Source organism: Hyla sarda, chromosome 3, assembly GCF_029499605.1.
Source record: "Hyla sarda isolate aHylSar1 chromosome 3, aHylSar1.hap1, whole genome shotgun sequence".
In the NCBI taxonomy this organism is placed as follows: domain Eukaryota; kingdom Metazoa; phylum Chordata; class Amphibia; order Anura; family Hylidae; genus Hyla; species Hyla sarda.
The window spans coordinates 229,079,802-229,097,139 of NC_079191.1; the positions used below are offsets into that span (position 1 = coordinate 229,079,802).

The window sequence follows — 17,338 nt, forward strand, 5'->3', positions numbered from 1 at the left end:
ATAACTACAACTCCCAACATGCAAAGACTACCAAAGGGCATGCTGGGAGTTGTAGTTGGAACTCCAGCTGTTGCAAAACTATAACTCAGCATTCCCTTCGACTGTCAATGCATGCTGATTGTTGCAGTTTTGCAACAGCTGGAGACACACTGGTTGCGAAACACTGAGAGTTTGTTACTTGAGTAGAAGCTTTGACAGAGGAATGGCTGTGGATATAGTGTTTCTGGATTTTGCTAAAGCATTTGATACTGTCCCTCATAGACGTCTGACAGGTAAGTTAAGGTCTTTGGGTTTGGAAACTTTAGTTTGTAACTGGATTGAACACTGGCTCATGGATCGTACCCAGAGAGTGGTGGTCAATGATTCGTACTCTGATTGGTCCACAGTTATTAGTGGTGTACCCCAAGGTTCAGTACTGGGCCCGCTGCTGTTTAATTTATTTATCAATGATATAGAGCAGTGGTCTTCAACCTGCGGACCTCCAGATGTTGCAAAACTACATCTCCCAGCATGCTGTCCGGGCATGCGGGGAGTTGTAGTTTTGAAACATCTGGAGGTCCTCAGGTTGAAGACCACTGATATAGAGGATGGTATTAACAGCTCTGTTTCTATCTTTGCAGATGACACCAAGCTTTGTAGCACGGTACAGTCTATAGAGGATGTGTATAGGTTACAAGATGACTTGGATAGACTAAGTGTCTGGGCATCCACTTGGCAAATGAGGTTCAATGTGGATAAATGTAAAGTTATGCATCTGGGTACTAATAACCTGCATGCGTTGTATGTCTTAGGGGGGATTAAACTGGCAGAGTCACTGGTAGAGAAGGATCTGGGTGTACTTGTAGATCACAGACTACAGAATAGCATGCAATGTCAGGCTGCTGCTTCCAAAGCCGTCAGGATATTGTCATGTATCAAAAGAGGCATGGACTCAAGGGACAGGGACATAATACTCCCCCTTTATAAAGCATTGGTACGGCCTCACCTGGAATATGCTGTTCAGTTTTGGGCACCAATCCATAAAAGGGACACTGTGGAGCTGGAAAGGGTGCAGAGACATGCGACTAAACTAATATAGGGCATGGAACATCTTAGCTATGAGGAGCGATTAAAGGAGTTACAATTGTTTAGTCTTGAGAAGAGACGTTTAAGGGGGGATATGATAAATGTATATGAGTATATTAATGGCCCATACAAAAAATATGGAGAAAAACTGTTCCAGGTTAAACCCCCCCCCCCCCCCCCCCCCAAAAGACGAGGGGCACTCCCACCGTCTGGAGAAGAAAAGGTTTAGTCTCAAGGGTGTTTTTGTTGCGGATTCAAATCCCCAATGTAGACCTCAAATGCACATGGTGCTCTCTCACTTACCTGTCGTATTTCAGGGAAACAGTTTAGGGCCACATATGAGGTATCTCCGTACTCGGGAGAAATTGTGTTACAAATTTTGGGGGGCTTTTTCTCCTTTTACCCTTTATGAAAAGGTAAAGTTGGTGTCTACACCAGCATGTTAGTGTAAAAAATATTTTTTTTTTACACTAACATGCTGGTGTTGCCCCATACTTTTAATTTTCACAAGCGGTAAAAGGAAAAAAAAAGACCCCCCAAATTAGTAACACAATTTCTCCTGAGGACAGAAATACCCCATATGTGGGCGTAAAGTGCTCTGCGGGTGCACAACATGGCTCAGGAGTGAAAGCACCATGTACATTTGAGGCCTAAATTGGTGATTTGCACAGGGGTGGCTGATTTTACAGCGGTTCTGACAAAAAAAATAAATACCCACGTGTGACCCCATTTTGGAAGCTACACCTCTCACAGAACGTAACAAGGGGTATAGTGAGCTCTTACACCCAACAGGTGTTTGACAAATTTTCGTTAAATTTGGATGTGAAAATGAAAAAAAAAAATGCTGGTGTTACCCTTCATTTACTAAGAACATACCCCATATGTGGATGTAAAGTGCTCTGCGGATGCACTACAATGATCAGAAGAGAAGGAGCGCCATTGGGCTTTTGGAGAGAGAATGTGTCTGAAATGGAAGGCCATGTGTGTTTACAAAGCCCCATAGTGCCAGAACAGTGGACCCCCCCCCACATGTGACCCCATTTTGGATACTACACCTCTCACGTAATGTAATAAGGGGTACAGTAAGCATTTACAGCCCACTGTTCCCAAAAAAAAAATGAAGATTTTGAATTTTCTCCTTCACTTTGCTACTATTCCTGTGAAACATCTAAAGGGTTAACACACTTACTGAATGTCATTTTGAATACTTTGAGGGGTGCAGTTTTAATAATGGGGTCATTTGTCTGCAATTTCTAATATAAAGGCCTTTCAAATCCACTTCAAAACTGAACTGGTCCCTGAAAAATTCCGATTTTGAAAATTTTGTGAAAAATTGGAAAATTGCTGCTGAACTTTGAAGCCCTCTGATGTCTTCCAAAAGTAAAAACATGTCAACTTTACGATGCAATCATAAAGTAGACATGTTGCATATGTGAGTCAATATATTATTTATTTGGAATGCCCATTTTCCTTATAAGCAGAGAGCTTCAAAGTAAAAAAAAGCAACATTTTCAATTTTTTCATCAAATTTTCGAATTTTTCACCAAGAAATTATGCAAGTATCGATGAAATTTTACCACTAACATAAAGTAGAATATGTCATGAAAAAACATTCTCGGAATCAGAATGAAAGGTAAAAGCATTCCAGACTTATTAATGCTTAAAGTGACAGTGGTTAGATGTGCAAAAAACACTCTGGTCCTTAAGGCCAAAATGGGCCTGGTACTTAACCCCTTAAGGACTCAGGGTTTTTCCGTTTTTGCACTTTCGTTTTTTCCTCCTTACCTTTAAAAAATCATAACCCTTTCAATTTTCCACCTAAAAATCCATATTATGGCTTATTTTTTGCGTCGCCAATTCTACTTTGCAGTGACATTAGTCATTTTACCCAAAAATGCACGGCGAAACGGAAAAAAAAATCATTGTGCGACAAAATCGAAAAAAAAACGCCATTTTGTAACTTTTGGGGGCTTCCGTTTCTACGCAGTGCATATTTCGGTAAAAATTACACCTTATCATTATTCTGTAGGTCCATACGGTTAAAATGATACCCTACTTATATAGGTTTGATTTTGTCGCACTTCTGGAAAAAATCATAACTACATGCAGGAAAATTTATACGTTTAAAAATGTCATCTTCTGACCCCTATAACTTTTTTTATTTTTCCACGTACGGGGCGGTATGAGGACTCATTTTTTGCGCTGTGATCTGAAGTTTTTATTGGTATGATTTTTGTTTTGATCTGACTTTTTGATCACTTTTTATTCATTTTTTAATGTTATAAAAAGTTACCAAAATACGCTTTTTTGGACTTTGGAATTTTTTTGCGCGTACGCCATTGACCGTACGGCTTAATTAATGATATATTTTTATAGTTCGGACATTTACGCACGCGGCGATACCACATATGTTTATTTTTATTTTTTTTTACACTGTTTTATTTTTCTTATGGGAAAAGGGGGGTGATTCAAACTTTTATTAGGGAAGGGGTTAAATGACCTTTATTAACACTTTTTTTTTACTTTTTTTTTGCAGTGTTATAGGTCCCATAGGGACCTATAACACTGCACACACTGATCTTTCATCCTGATCACAGGCGTGTATTAACACGCCTGTGATCAGCATTATCGGCGCTTGACTGCTCCTGCCTGGATCTCAGGCAAGGAGCAGTCATTCGTCGATCGGACACCAGGGAGGCAGGTAAGGGCCCTCCCGGTGTCCGATCAGCTGTTCGGGACGCCGCGATTTCACCGCGGCGGTCCCGAACAGCCCGACTGAGCAGCCGGGATACTTTCAGTTTCACTTTAGAAGCGGCGGTCAGCTTTGACCGCCGCTTCTAAAGGGTTAATACCGCACATCGCCGCGATCGGCGATGTGTGGTATTAGCCGCGGGTCCTGGCCGTTGATTAGCGCCGGGACCCACGCGATATGATGCGGGATCGCGGCGCGATCCCGCTTCATATGGCGGGAGCCGGCGCAGGACGTAAATATACGTCCTGCGTCGTTAAGGGGTTAAGGGGTTAAAAAAAATATTAATAACTATGCTAAAAATTGCCCTTATATTATTGATATAGGTGGTAGTATTGTGTTGATACAAGGAGATATTTGATTACACGTTTAGATTCAAGGTTGTTTGCCTGTACGTTGAGTAAATGATTTTACACCATGTTTTATGGTTTTATTTGTGCAGAAATGACAACGAAAGGGCACCATCATAGATTTCTTCTCAAAGGCATCCAGTAAGAAATTGCATGCTGATTCTGCAAGTTGTTCCTCTCAGTGTGAGCATGTGCATCAGCAAAATGTCCCAATATCCACCACAACAGCTTCTACACCAGCCAGTAAATCCAATGTAGTTCACTTGGTTACTGATGTGGATGAAGATACAGCTGCTGATGTCAGGGAGAAAATTATTCTACCAGAATGTTGGGACCAGAATCAGTGGCTAGAATTAAAAAAAAATACCCATGGCTGTTCATAGAAAATGGCCTTTTAGAATGGAATATGTGTCGTGAGGTTAAACACCTTGGAGTATCCATTTCACAGGGTGTATCTATTTCCAAAGAATGGAGCACTGGTATGATTACTCCATATGGCAAAACAAAAAAAGATATGTTGACCTCACTGTGTAAAAAGATACATGTACATAAGATTTCAGAAGCACATGTAAAGGCAGGAAATATCCAATCTGTATCTAGAAAAGAGATACTTCAATCCAACATTGAAGAACAACAGAAGCTTAAGTTTTCCTGCACCACCAAAGTGTTTCGCACTGCCTACTTTTGTGCAAAAAAAATCGCCCTTTCACAGACTTCCGAGATCTTATCAACTTGCAAGTTACAAATGGTGTAGACTTAGGATGTATTCTCCACAGTGAGTATACAGCTACACAAATAATAGATTGCATTGCCAGTCATATGAGGAAAAGTCTTTGCAAGGCAATTGTTGAACAGGCTCCAAAAGTGTCTGTATATATTGATGAGTCTACTACAATTTCTTCACATTCAGTATTAATTGTTTATATTCGTGCCTCTCTTAATGGAAAAGACCCAGTCACTTTCTTTCTTGATTTGTAGATGCACAGTCTATTGAAGACTCACTTCTAGCTTGTCTTGCTAAGCATGGGTTTAGTTATGGCTTTCTTGATGAAAACTGGATTGGGGCTTGTAGCGATGGTGCAAGTGTAATGCTTGGAAGAAAGTCGGGGGTTTTGGAACGACTTAGTAAAAAATATCCACATATCGTGAAATGGCACTGTTGTCATAGGTTTGAAGTGTCAATTTCAGACTCAATTGATTCTGTTCCTGGTCTTCATCATTTAACATTGTTTTTTGAGAAGTATGCTGTGTACCATCAGTCACCCAAAAATCATTCAGAGCTCTCTGTGCAAAAGAACATGAAGTACAAATTCTTAAAATTGGAAAAGTTTTTTCAGTAAGGTGGGTAGCTTCAAGCCAGAGAGCTATTCGGGCAGTTTGGGAGTCATATCCTGCTCTACACAGTCATTTCTTAAAAGCAAGTTTAAGTTCAACTCATAATTCTCAGTAGAAATCTATGTTTAGTGGCCTTAAGAAGGTCCTGACTTCAGAAGATTATTTATTAAACCTTGCAGGTGTTGCAGATGTTGTTTAAGAAATGGGACTTTTATCTGAAGCCCTATAAAGAGATGACATCACACTTCAAAGAGCCTATCAGCTGATAAATCGGAGAGTTTGTGCTATTGGAAAAAAATGAAACATATGCCTGCCAAACACCTTTAAGAAGCCTTGGAAGCTTTGGAGAAAGGGAGTTTCAAAGGTGTGACTATCAATATGGAGAGTTCAAAAGGCCAAGTGAGAATAAATCTTCCTCAATTTTATCAATGTTTGGTTTATAATTAACGCACTATGCTTTAACTGCAAGCAACAGACGTGAAGTTTTGTCACAGACAGATGAATTTGAAACTCTAGTGTCTGAAATTGACATCCTAAATTGCCAGCGTTGACCAGTCAATGTGGACAGTCCCTGGTGTGAAATAAAGCTGCAGCAGCTTTGCAAGAGATTCTCTCTCAACTATAGATCCATCTGTGAAGGTTTCAGAGACTACATTGATAATCGTGGTGCAGATATTCCTGAAAATTTGAAACCAGTTTTCACAGCAGTGAACAGTTTACCAGTGACATCTGGTGATTGTGAAAGGGGCTTCAGTACAATGAATTTGGTGATGTCACCCATAAGGAATGGGCTTGGCATTGAACGCCTCTCTTCTCTTATGTTTATCAGTCTCTGGCTCTCCTGTGCATTTATGGGATCCTTTACCGTATGTATCAAAATGGCTGTTCACACATCACAGCGCAGATGATACAAAATCTCGAAAAGTTGATCATCTTGCACAGCATGGGCCTCGTTATTCCAGTTTGTGGGAAATTATCTAATGGACTCTGCTTTGTTGTTTTATACAATATTTGATTTTTAAAATCCATAGGAGTGGAAGACCATCAAACACTGTGGTGGTTATTTTTGTCAGAATGGCAAACAATGTAACTTATTTTGCTATTCTATGTGTTCTATTATAATATGTATAATTCATGTGTTCACCAGCAGTTTATAATAAATGTTGCACTTTGTTCTAAGAAATACATACATATTTATTTATTTTTATTATATTATTATTATATATATATTTTTTTTTTTCCCACACTTTTTTTTTCCAGGACTTGACGCCTGATCAGACCCCACCATAATACAGTGGTCCCTCGACATACGATGGTAATTCGTTCCAAATGACCCATCGTTTGTCGAATACATCGTATGTTGAGGGATTCGTGCAATGTAAAGTATAGGAAGTTATACTCAAATGTCCCCGCCGCTCGGGACCGCGTCCTCACCACTCCCAATGCTGTCCCAGGGGCTCCCGCTGCTGTCCCGCTGCTCCGGGTCCACTTCGAGATCCTCCGGCTTCTTCCACATCTTCTGCAGGGTCCGGGCCTCGCTTTCTGGTGACGTTATTACGCTGCTGCGCCGGCACGGCGTGCGTAGCGATGTAATAACAAAGCCGGAAAGTGAGGCCCTGACCCTGGAGAAGATACAGAAGACTCCGGAGAATCGTGAAGTGGACCCGGAGCAGCGGGGATAGGTAAGTTAACCTGTCCGGGATGCTTAAACTGCTATCCGACAGCAGCTTAAGCATTTTGCGCTGTTGGATAGCAGTTAATGTGATGGCCCCGACATATAAAAGCATCGTATGTCTGCTGACATCGACATGCGATTGGCTCTGAGAGGCCATCGTATGTCGGTTTGATCATATGTCGGGGCCATCGCATGTCAGGGGGTTACTGTACAGACCCCAGAATCACCACCCACCATAATACAGACCCCAGAATCAGTCCTCACCATAATACAGACCTCAGAATCAGACACCACCATAATATAGACCCCAGAATCAGACACCACCATAATATAGACCCCAGAATCAGACCCCACCATAATACAGACCCCAGAATCACCACCCACCATAATACAGACCCCAGGATCAAACCCCACCATAATACAGACCCCAGGACCAGACCCCAGTCGTGTTTATAATATAATATAGACTATAAATACAGTTACAGAAGTGCAGAATTCGGTGGAATTTAATCCATTCCGAACAGTGTTACAGAGCAGGCTACATTTCAGCGACCTGTCTTTGCCTTTGTCAAGAATAAGAGGTGACAAAACGTAGCCTGCTCTGTAACTCTCTTTGAAATGGAATAAACTGCACTGAATTCTGCACTTTGGTGAGCTACAATTTTCCTTGGATATAAGTAGGTAGGTAGCTATGCAGGTAGGTAAGTAGATATGGAGGTAAGTTCATAGGTAGGTAGCAAGGTAGCTAAATGGGTAGCTATGTATGTATGTAGGTAGGTATTTAGGTTGCTTTGTAGGTAGGTAGCTATGTAGGTAGGTAGCCAGGTGGCTAAGTGGGTGGGTATGTACCCAGGAAATAACAAGGTAGGTAGCCAGGCAGGTTTTTGTGTAGGTTGCCAGTTAGGGAAGTAGCCAGTGCTCCTTCACATCCAAATCATCATCCCCCTCCCGGTCACATGCACCCCATTCCCCGTCACTTGCACCCCCCATCACTTGTACCCCCTCCCCATCACTTGCACCACCACCCCTATAACTTGCATCCCCATCATCATTGGCACCCCCCATCATCACTGGCACCCCCATCATCACTTGCACCACCACCCCCATCACTTGCACCTCCCTTCTTCATCATCATCATCACTTACACCCCCTTATCATCATCACTTGCACCTCCCCTCCTCCACATCATTTGCACCCCCCTCCTCCTCATCATCATTTGAACCCCCCCTCATCATCATCGTTTGCAACCCCCCCTCCCCTCATCATCATTGTTTGCAACCCCCCCCCCTCCCCTCATCATTTGCACCCTCCCTCCTCCCCTCATAATCACCATTTGCATCCCCCCTCTCCTCCCCTCATCATCATTTGCATCCCCTCCTCTCTTCCCCCTCATCATCATAATTTGCCTCCCCCTCCCATCACCTTCCCTCCCCTGCTCTGCTAATGCCAGGATGAATGAAAACAAACCAACTTTTACTCACCTATTTCCCACGCATGGATCTCTTAGGCAGCACAAGCTGGATGTGTCCTTCTCCCACTACAGTGCAGGCTCCAATGAGTGACTTCATAGGCGCCTGCACTGCGTGGGGGCAAAGTTCACAGGTCTCCTCTCTGAGAGGAGGCTTAAGCTGTGTGTGCACACAGCTTAAAGCGGCTCTCGCTCACCTGGATCCCCATTAACAGAGTGAGCGCCTCTCGCCCAGAGCCAGCCCCGCGTGCCACTCAAAAGCACTCTGAGTGCCATGAGTGGCACGCGTGCCAGGGGTTGCCGACCCCTGCTCTAGAGGGACAAAAATCATGATGAAAGGTAAAGTTTATTAAAAGAAAAAGTTATAAAATATATATATATATTTTTTTCCCCATAAAAAGTAGTGTCCTTTTAACCTCTTAAGGACACAGCCCAATTTGCCCTTAGGAGGCTTTTTTTTCTCCTAGACTTTTAGGAGCCACAACTGGTTTGTAATCTATATTCTATCGGTCAATACTATTAAAATTATACCCATGGTTACAAGCTTTTCTATTAATGTACTGCTTTATAAAATCAAACTCAAGGCTGTTTGAGAGCTCATTTTGTGGGCTGTGATTTGTGGTTTTTATCGGTTTTGCTTTTGCATATATAGGACTTTTTTTAATTACTTTTTATTACATTTTTCATGAAATGTCATGTGACCAAAAATCAGCAATTTTTTACTTATTCTTTTACGTTTATGCTGTTCACTCTACAGGATCATTCACATTATATTTTAATAGTTTGGACATGTGGCGATACCATATATGTTTGTTCATTTTTTTAATTTAATTTTAGTTTTTGTAGAATGGGAAAAGGGGGCAATATTTATTGGAGTGAGGCTTATTCATGTTTATTAAAAAATAAAAAGAACAAAAATTTTCACTATTTATTTCACATTTTGTCTTCATAGGGCCTTATTATAACAATGTTCGGATTGCTAATAATGTTCAGTGCTATGCATAGGCTTAGCACTGATTAGTGATATCAGCAGTTTGCTTGTGCAGTCTCTGTGGGTGGGCAAACGCATTGTTCACTCATCGGATCCCAGGGATTATGCTGTGGGTGGTCTAAAGAGCGAATAAAAGCACTAAAACTACTTTAGATCATCTGAAGGGTAAATGTCGAGCATACAGCAATAAACAGCGAATAATTACTACATTAGGAACAGCTAGTGCCTTAAAACTTGTGGCCATTTGCACAATACCACGTGGCTCCAAGATAATGTGTTGACCTCTTCTCTGCACAGCAGAGGGCAACATTTGGGAGTTATTGGTATATGTGACTATGAAAACAGATAGATTGTTGGGGCCCAGAGGTGTGGTACTAGTATTTCTAAACTTCATTACTTGTAGGCTTTTCCCAAACCATGGTATCAAGAGTGTACCAAGGCGGGATGAATCATGGATAGACATTGAACACAGTGACAGGTCATGTGTTTTTATTCCACAAGGCGAGTGTTGGGTGGCTCATTTAGTATCTCAGCAATAATGTACCACAGTGGACCAGCTTATCCTGCAGTGCAAATTCGGACAAATGAGACATTGTTATAATAACCATGTGGCATACCTGCCATTGACTGGAGTCTAATAGCCAAAGACCTATACAAGTGCTCCTAATAAGTCATCATCATGACAGACAACGCCATACATGAGCCAAGACGTCAATGGACCTTGGACACCACAGAAGACTACTAAGAGCTGCTTTGCTTAGTCATAGTTGATATCCTCCACAGTGCATGTTATCACTACCAGGTCCTTTAAATCTTGTAGCATCCTTTATTGCCCAGGCAACTGGACCTTGTGTTTTATCAGCACATGCGTGGTGTATACAATTAGCTGATTCTCAATGTTAATTGTGTTAAAAATGTTACATTAAAGGGGTTGTCCAGGAAAAGGATTTTTTTTATACATATTACTGTATAGAGAGAGATTTTGTGTGTGAGATAATAACAAAAAGAAACTTTACAAACCTATTCCAATCCCCCCAAAGCTTTTGATCTGAGGTCTCCAAGTCCCTGCTGATCACTTGTTTACCCTGGTTCTTGCTGATGCATCATCTAGGCATGAATTGCCAGTTTAGCCAATCGTTGACTGAGGCCGGACACTGCTGTGGCCAGTGTTCGGCTGAGCAGGCAGTTCATGTCTATATGATGCTTCAGCAGCAACCAGGAAGTAAAGTGACGAGCAGGGACCAGGAGCTGTGGGGGATCAGGGTAGGTGTACTTAGTTTCTTTTTAATGTTTCTTTATTTTTTCAGTATTGTTTCCTTATCAATTTGACTTATTTTCTCTTGACTCAAAAGGTAAGTATACTTTAATATTGTAAATTTATATCAGTAAGTTATCATCCGTGACTCCAATTTTTAACAAAAAGAAATAATTAGGCTTAATAGAAAAAGAAAATTGCCTCAAGATTGAACTTCTACAACTGAAACTGAACCCCCTGCTGATTTTCAGAAAAAGGCAACAATACTAACTGAGATGAGAACAGTTGGTTACACATTAATTAGAAACTTTTCTTACTCAGTTTCTCACTTTTAACCATCATTATTGATTGTTTTTTTTTTTTTGTTCTTATGAGAGTTAGTACACATTCCTTTTTTAAATTGGAAGTCATCTTAACTTCATTGTAAGAAGGTGCTTTGAGTTCCTTTAACCCCTTAAGGACCAAGCCTATTTTAACCTTAACTCCTTCAGGACGAAGGATGTACCTGAACGCCCCTCGCCCGGTCCGGTGTAAAACGGGGTCACACCGCGTGCTATTAACCCCTTCAGACGCATCAACTTTGAAATTTACAATATTAAAGTATACGTGCCTTTTGAGTCAAGAGAAAATAAGTCAAATTGATAAGGAAACAATACTGAAAAAATAAAGAAACATTAAAAAGAAACTACCTTCACCTACCCTGATTCCCCACAGCTCCTGGTCCCTGCTCGTCACTTTACTTCCTGGTTGCTTCTGAAGCATCATATAGACATGAACTGCCTGCTCAGCCGAACACTGGCCATAGCAGTGTCTGGCCTCAGTCAATGATTGGCTAAATTGGCAATTCATGCCTAGATGATGTATCAGCAGGAACCAGGGTAAACAAGTGTGTTTAAAATGGGGTCACACCGTGCGCTATTAAAGGGGTAGTCCAGTGGTGAAAAACTTATCCCCTATCCTAAGGATAGGGGATAAGTTTGAGATCGCGGGGGGTCCGACCGCTGGGGCCCCCTGCGATCTCTCTGTACGGGGGCCAGGTTCTCCGGCCAGATAGCAGGTGTCGACCTCCGTACGAAGTGGCGGCCGACACGCCCCCTCAATACATCTCTATGGCAGAGCCGAAGATTGCCAAAGGCAGCGCTTCGGCTCTGCCATAGAGTTGTATTGAGGGGGCGTGTTGGCCGCCGCTTCGTGCGGAGGTCGACACGCCCCCTTCCCGCGGGCTGTCGGGGCTCCATATAGGAGATCGCAGGGGGCCCCAGCGGTCGGACCCCCCACGATCTCAAACTTATCCCCTATCCTTACAATAGGGGATAAGTTGTTCACCACTGGACTACTCCTTTAACCCTTTAGACACGGCAATCAAAGTTTATCGCCGCGTCTAAAAATGAAAGTAAACGCTTCCCGACAGCTCAGTCGGGCTGATCGGGACTATCGCGATAAAATCGTGATGTCCCAATCAGCTAGGACGCGATCAGAGACCCCCTTACCGTGCTCCGTCGCATCCGATCGGCGTTTGATTGCCCCAGGCCTGATTTACAGGCTTGAGCAATCGAGCCCCTATCTCGCTGATCCATGCAAAGCTATGGCTTTGCAGGGATCAGGGTAAGAGATCAGTGTGTGCAGTGTTATAGCCCCCTATGGGAGCTATAACACTGCAAAAAAAATTTGAAAAATAGTTAACAAAGGTCATTTAACCTTCCCTAATAAAAGTTTGAATCGCCCCCCTTTCCCTATAAAAAAAACTGTATAAATAAAAATAAACATATGTGATATCGTCGCGTGAGGAAATGTCCGAACTATAAAAATATATCGTTAATTAAACCACACAGTCAATGGCGTACGCGAAAAATGCACTGCGTAGAAACGGAAGCCCCCAATATTTACAAAATGAAATTTTTTTTCTTCAATTTTGTCACACAATGAATTTTTTTTCTGTTTCGCCATGGATTTTTGAGTAAAATGACTAATGTAACTGCAAAGTAGAATTGGTGGCGCAAAAAATAAGCCATCATATGGAATTTTATGTGCAAAATTGAAAGCCTTATGATTTTTAGAAGGTGATGAGGAAAAAATGAAAATGCAAAAACGAAAAAACCCTGCGTCCTTAAGGGGTTAAGGACCAGGCCAATTTTATTTTTGCGTTTTCGGTTTTTCCTCCTCGCCTTCTAAAATCCATAACTCTCTACAGACCCATATAAGGGCTTTTTTTTTGCGTGACCAATTTTACTTTGTAATAAAACCTCTCATTTTACCATAAAATGTACGGCGAACCCCCCAAATTTTTTTTTAGGGAGGAAATTTTTATTAAAACCACAATTTTGCACATTTTTAAGGGTTTTGTTTTCACACTGTACACTTTACAGTAAAAATGACATGTGTTCTTTATTCTGTGGGTCAATACGATTAAAATTATACCCATGGCTAGATATTTTTATATTTTTGTACCGCTTAAAAAAAATCTAAAACTTTTTGTACAAAATCAGTAATCTAAAATCGCTCTATTTTGACCACCTATAACTTTTTCATTTTTCCGTATATAGGGCAGTATTAGGGCTCATTTTTTCCGCAGTCATCTGTACTTTTTATCAATACCACATTTGCATATATAAAACTTTTAGATCACTTTTTTATAAAAAAAATTTTTTTATAAAATGTGACCAAAAACGGCATTTTGGGATTTTTCTTATTTTTTACGTTTACGCCATTCACCATACGGGATCATTAACATTATATTTTGATAGTTCGGGCATTTATGCAAGCGGCGATACCAAATATGTTTATAAAAAAAAAAGTTTACGCTTTTTGGGGGTAAAATGGGAAAATCTGACTATTTTTACTGGGCGAGGGGATCATTTGATTGCTAATACTGTAAAGTGCTATGCATAGGACATAGCACCGATCAGTATTATCGGTGATCTTCTGCTCTGGTCTGCTTGATCTCAGACCAGAGCAGAAGGCCATGGGAGACGGCCATAGGCAGGTGTGGGGACCTCTGGCCACCATGCTGGATGATCGGATCGCTGCGGGCGATCCGATCATCCGTTTAAAGTACCACACTGCCGCAGATGCCGTGATCTATATTGATCACGTCATCTGAAGGGTTAATGGCAGACATCCGCGCGATCGCAGATGTCAGCCATTACGGGCGGGTCCCTGGCTGCTGCTAGCAGCCGAAACCTGCCGTGTATGACGCGAGCACCGCTTCAATGTTCGTGGTAATACACAGGACGTAAATGTACGTCCTGGTGCGCGAAGTACCGCCAAACCAGGACATACATTTACGTCCGTGGTCGTTAAGGGGTTAAAGGGACTTTCATGTATAAAAACTTTTGACATGTCACACAGGCATGTCAAAACTTAAAAAATACACATATTTAGTATCATCATGTCAATAACATCCTGAACTATAAAATTATCTTATTTATGATGATGATGATCTAAAAATAAAAATTAAAAACAATGCAAGAATTGCTGTATTTTGTTAATCTGTTTTCCCAAAAAAAAAAAGCATATGTACTCCCAAAAATACGTTTAGAAAGTTCAACTTGTCCTGCAAAAAAAACAAGCACTCATTTGGGTATGTGCGCAGAAAAATAAAAAAGTTATGCCTATTGGAAAGTGGCGTTCAAAAAACAAAAAAATGTGGATATGAATACGTTGATTTCATGTCTATTACTGGTCACACATGCAGAGTCTACATAAACACATTTTTTTTATGTAAATAACCAAAAAAAGGTAAAAGTAATGGATTTTAATACATTTAAAGTTACATTTGAAACTGTATTATTTATTTATTTTCATTATCAGCACAGTATGTTTGAATTGTGATCTAGAGGCAACTGCTGCTTTAGTGGCCATAAGATCTAGACATTTTTTCATTCATTTTATTTATAAACACAGTAGCGTATTGTCACACATGGACATTTTTTAAGTGATATTCTACTTACTCGTAAAACTTCACTTATTACAGTAATTTGTCTGAGATAATGGCATACTAATAAGACTATAACCATCAAAACCCATTGTTTCTTCATGGGACCAGCTGTCGGGATGATTGAGATTCCCTCTTTAAACATATGGTGCAAGATATTTTTATCATTTTTAAAACAGCTAAAAATATGCTCTGTGCTACAGGCAAACCAACTAGAAAGTTCAAAAGTTAAAACAAGGGTCTTTTGTGGTTAAATGGCAAAAAAAAGACGTAACTTTAAAGAACCAATAGAAAATCAACAAAGATGATGTCCAAGCACAGGTACAGGAATTTGGACACACACTGAGGTGTGGTATCCTTATAGACTTTGGCGTGGTCAGAGCTCATATTATAATTTTGTAAATAAGCATATACATTAAGTATAGTGTATTTGTTGTACAGGGGCCACCAATCATGCTTCCACTAATGTGCAGCTATAGTCAACATGTAAATGTCCAGTCAGCCAGATTCTTCTCCTTAGTTGTTCAGCTTCAGTCGGCTTGCTTTTTCTCAGTAGTTGCTGCTGAGGGTTATAAGTTAATATAATTTTTTTTCTTACTGATAACCTGGTACTGTGTGGTAGCTTATTTCTTTTAGTAGTACACATGCTAATGTTCAAGTTTAGAATCACACTGAAAACTTCCATGAAAACTCATAAGGTAATTTATTTATCAAAAAATGTTTTTTTATTTTTTATTACTGCTTCAATGTTTTTAGACCTTTGGTTTTTGATGCCTTATGGTGCTTTATGGGCCCTTTTTTCATACTGGTTAACCTGCTCCTACAATGGTCCAGTAGAGATGAGATCTAGGGATTGTGCTAGTTAATCTATTGCAGACAAATACCAGATGGCTTTAGATCTTTCTTTCTCTGGATCAGTGTTTTAGGCTATTGTCTTCAAAATGGAGTCATAGCTTTCCTTGTTTGCTTGATCTCTTTTTCTACTCAAATTTCCAATTTTACCATCAACAATGCACCCTTAGACCATCAAATGTCCTCCACCATACTTTTAACACAAACTCAGGGATAAACCCTCAGGATAATATCCCCAAACTAGGAAACCCTACCACTTACATTTAAAAATAAACTTTATTAGACTCCATAGAGTATTTAACCCAAATTAGTGCAAACTTGTTTAAAAACACAGTGTGCTTCCGATATCATGCTACTGCACTGATTGACAGGTTAAAGAACGCACATCCCTCCTTTTACACACATATGACGCGCTATGTATGTGTCTGTATATTCACAGCAGTCATTAGGAGGGATATACACTCAATTGTTAGCATATGCTCTAGCATAGTTAGCTAACTATGCTATTTTAATCTGCAGAGTGTTATTCCGAATATTCACTAGAGCATATGCTAACAATTGAGTGTATATCCCTCCTTCTCATGACCGCTGTGAATATACAGACACATACATAGCGCGTCATGTGTGTAAAAGGAGTGATGTGCATTCTTTAACCTCTCAATCAGTGCAGTAGCACGATATCGAAAGCACACTGTCTTGTTAAAGGGGTTGTGCGCTGCCCTGACTTTCGGAGCTCCGCTCACATCGTCCGGAAGTTCATTACTCCGAATTCTGTGTGTGGGCTTCCGTGTTCGCAGCCGCCGGGCGTGACGTCACGCCCAGCCCCTCGCGACGTCTCGCCCGCCGCCTCGTGACATCTCGCCCGCCCCCTCAACGAAAGTCTATGGGAAGGGGGTGCGACCGCTGTCACGCCCCCTTCCCATAGATTTTGTTAGAGGGGGCGGGCGAGGGGCTGGGAGCGATGTCACGCCCGGCGCCCGCGAACACGGAATCCCGCACACAGCGTTCGGAGTAATGAACTTCCGGACGCTGTGAGCGGAGCTCCGAAAATTAGGGCAGCGCACAACCCATTTAACCCCTTAAGGACTCAGCCCATTTTGGCCTTAAGGACTCAGACAATTTAATTTTTACGTTTTCATTTTTTCCTCCTCGCCTTCTAAAAATCATAACTCTTTTATATTTTCATCCACAGACTAGTATGAGGGCTTATTTTTTGCGTGACCAGTTGTCCTTTGTAATGACATCATTCATTATATCATAAAATGTATGGCGCAACCAAAAAAACACTATTTTTGTGGGGAAATTAAAACGAAAAACGCAATTTTGCTAATTTTGGAAGGTTTTGTTTTCACGCCGTACAATTTATGGTAAAAATGACGTGTGTTCTTTATTCTTAGGGTCAATACGATTAAAATGATACCCATTATTATATACTTTTATATTATTGTTGCGCTTAAAAAAAATCACAAACTTTTTAACCAAATTAGTACGTTTATAATCCCTTTATTTTGATGACCTCTAACTTTTTTATTTTTCCGTATAAGTGGCGGTATGGGGGCTCATTTTTTGCGCCATGATCTGTACTTTTTTTTGATACCACATTTGCATATAAAAAACTTTTAATACACTTTTTTATAATTTTTTTTAAATAAAATGTATTAAAA

The 17,338-nt window shown here is 40.8% G+C and overlaps 1 protein-coding gene across 2 annotated transcripts in view; it reads right to left on the reverse strand.

Annotated features, from left to right (window-relative positions):
- The window catches only part of ASCC3 (activating signal cointegrator 1 complex subunit 3), a 764,501-nt gene extending 753,832 nt beyond the window's left edge, over positions 1–10,669 (reverse strand). The window contains exon 1 of one of the 2 annotated variants that reach the window (XM_056566195.1): positions 10,654–10,669. The gene's annotated coding sequence lies outside the window, so the exon portion shown is untranslated. Of the gene's footprint in view, positions 1–8,655; positions 8,676–10,653 lie in introns of those variants that run through there. The other variant, XM_056566194.1, reaches the window with a different exon arrangement.
- Positions 10,670–17,338: the final 6,669 nt, after the last annotated feature.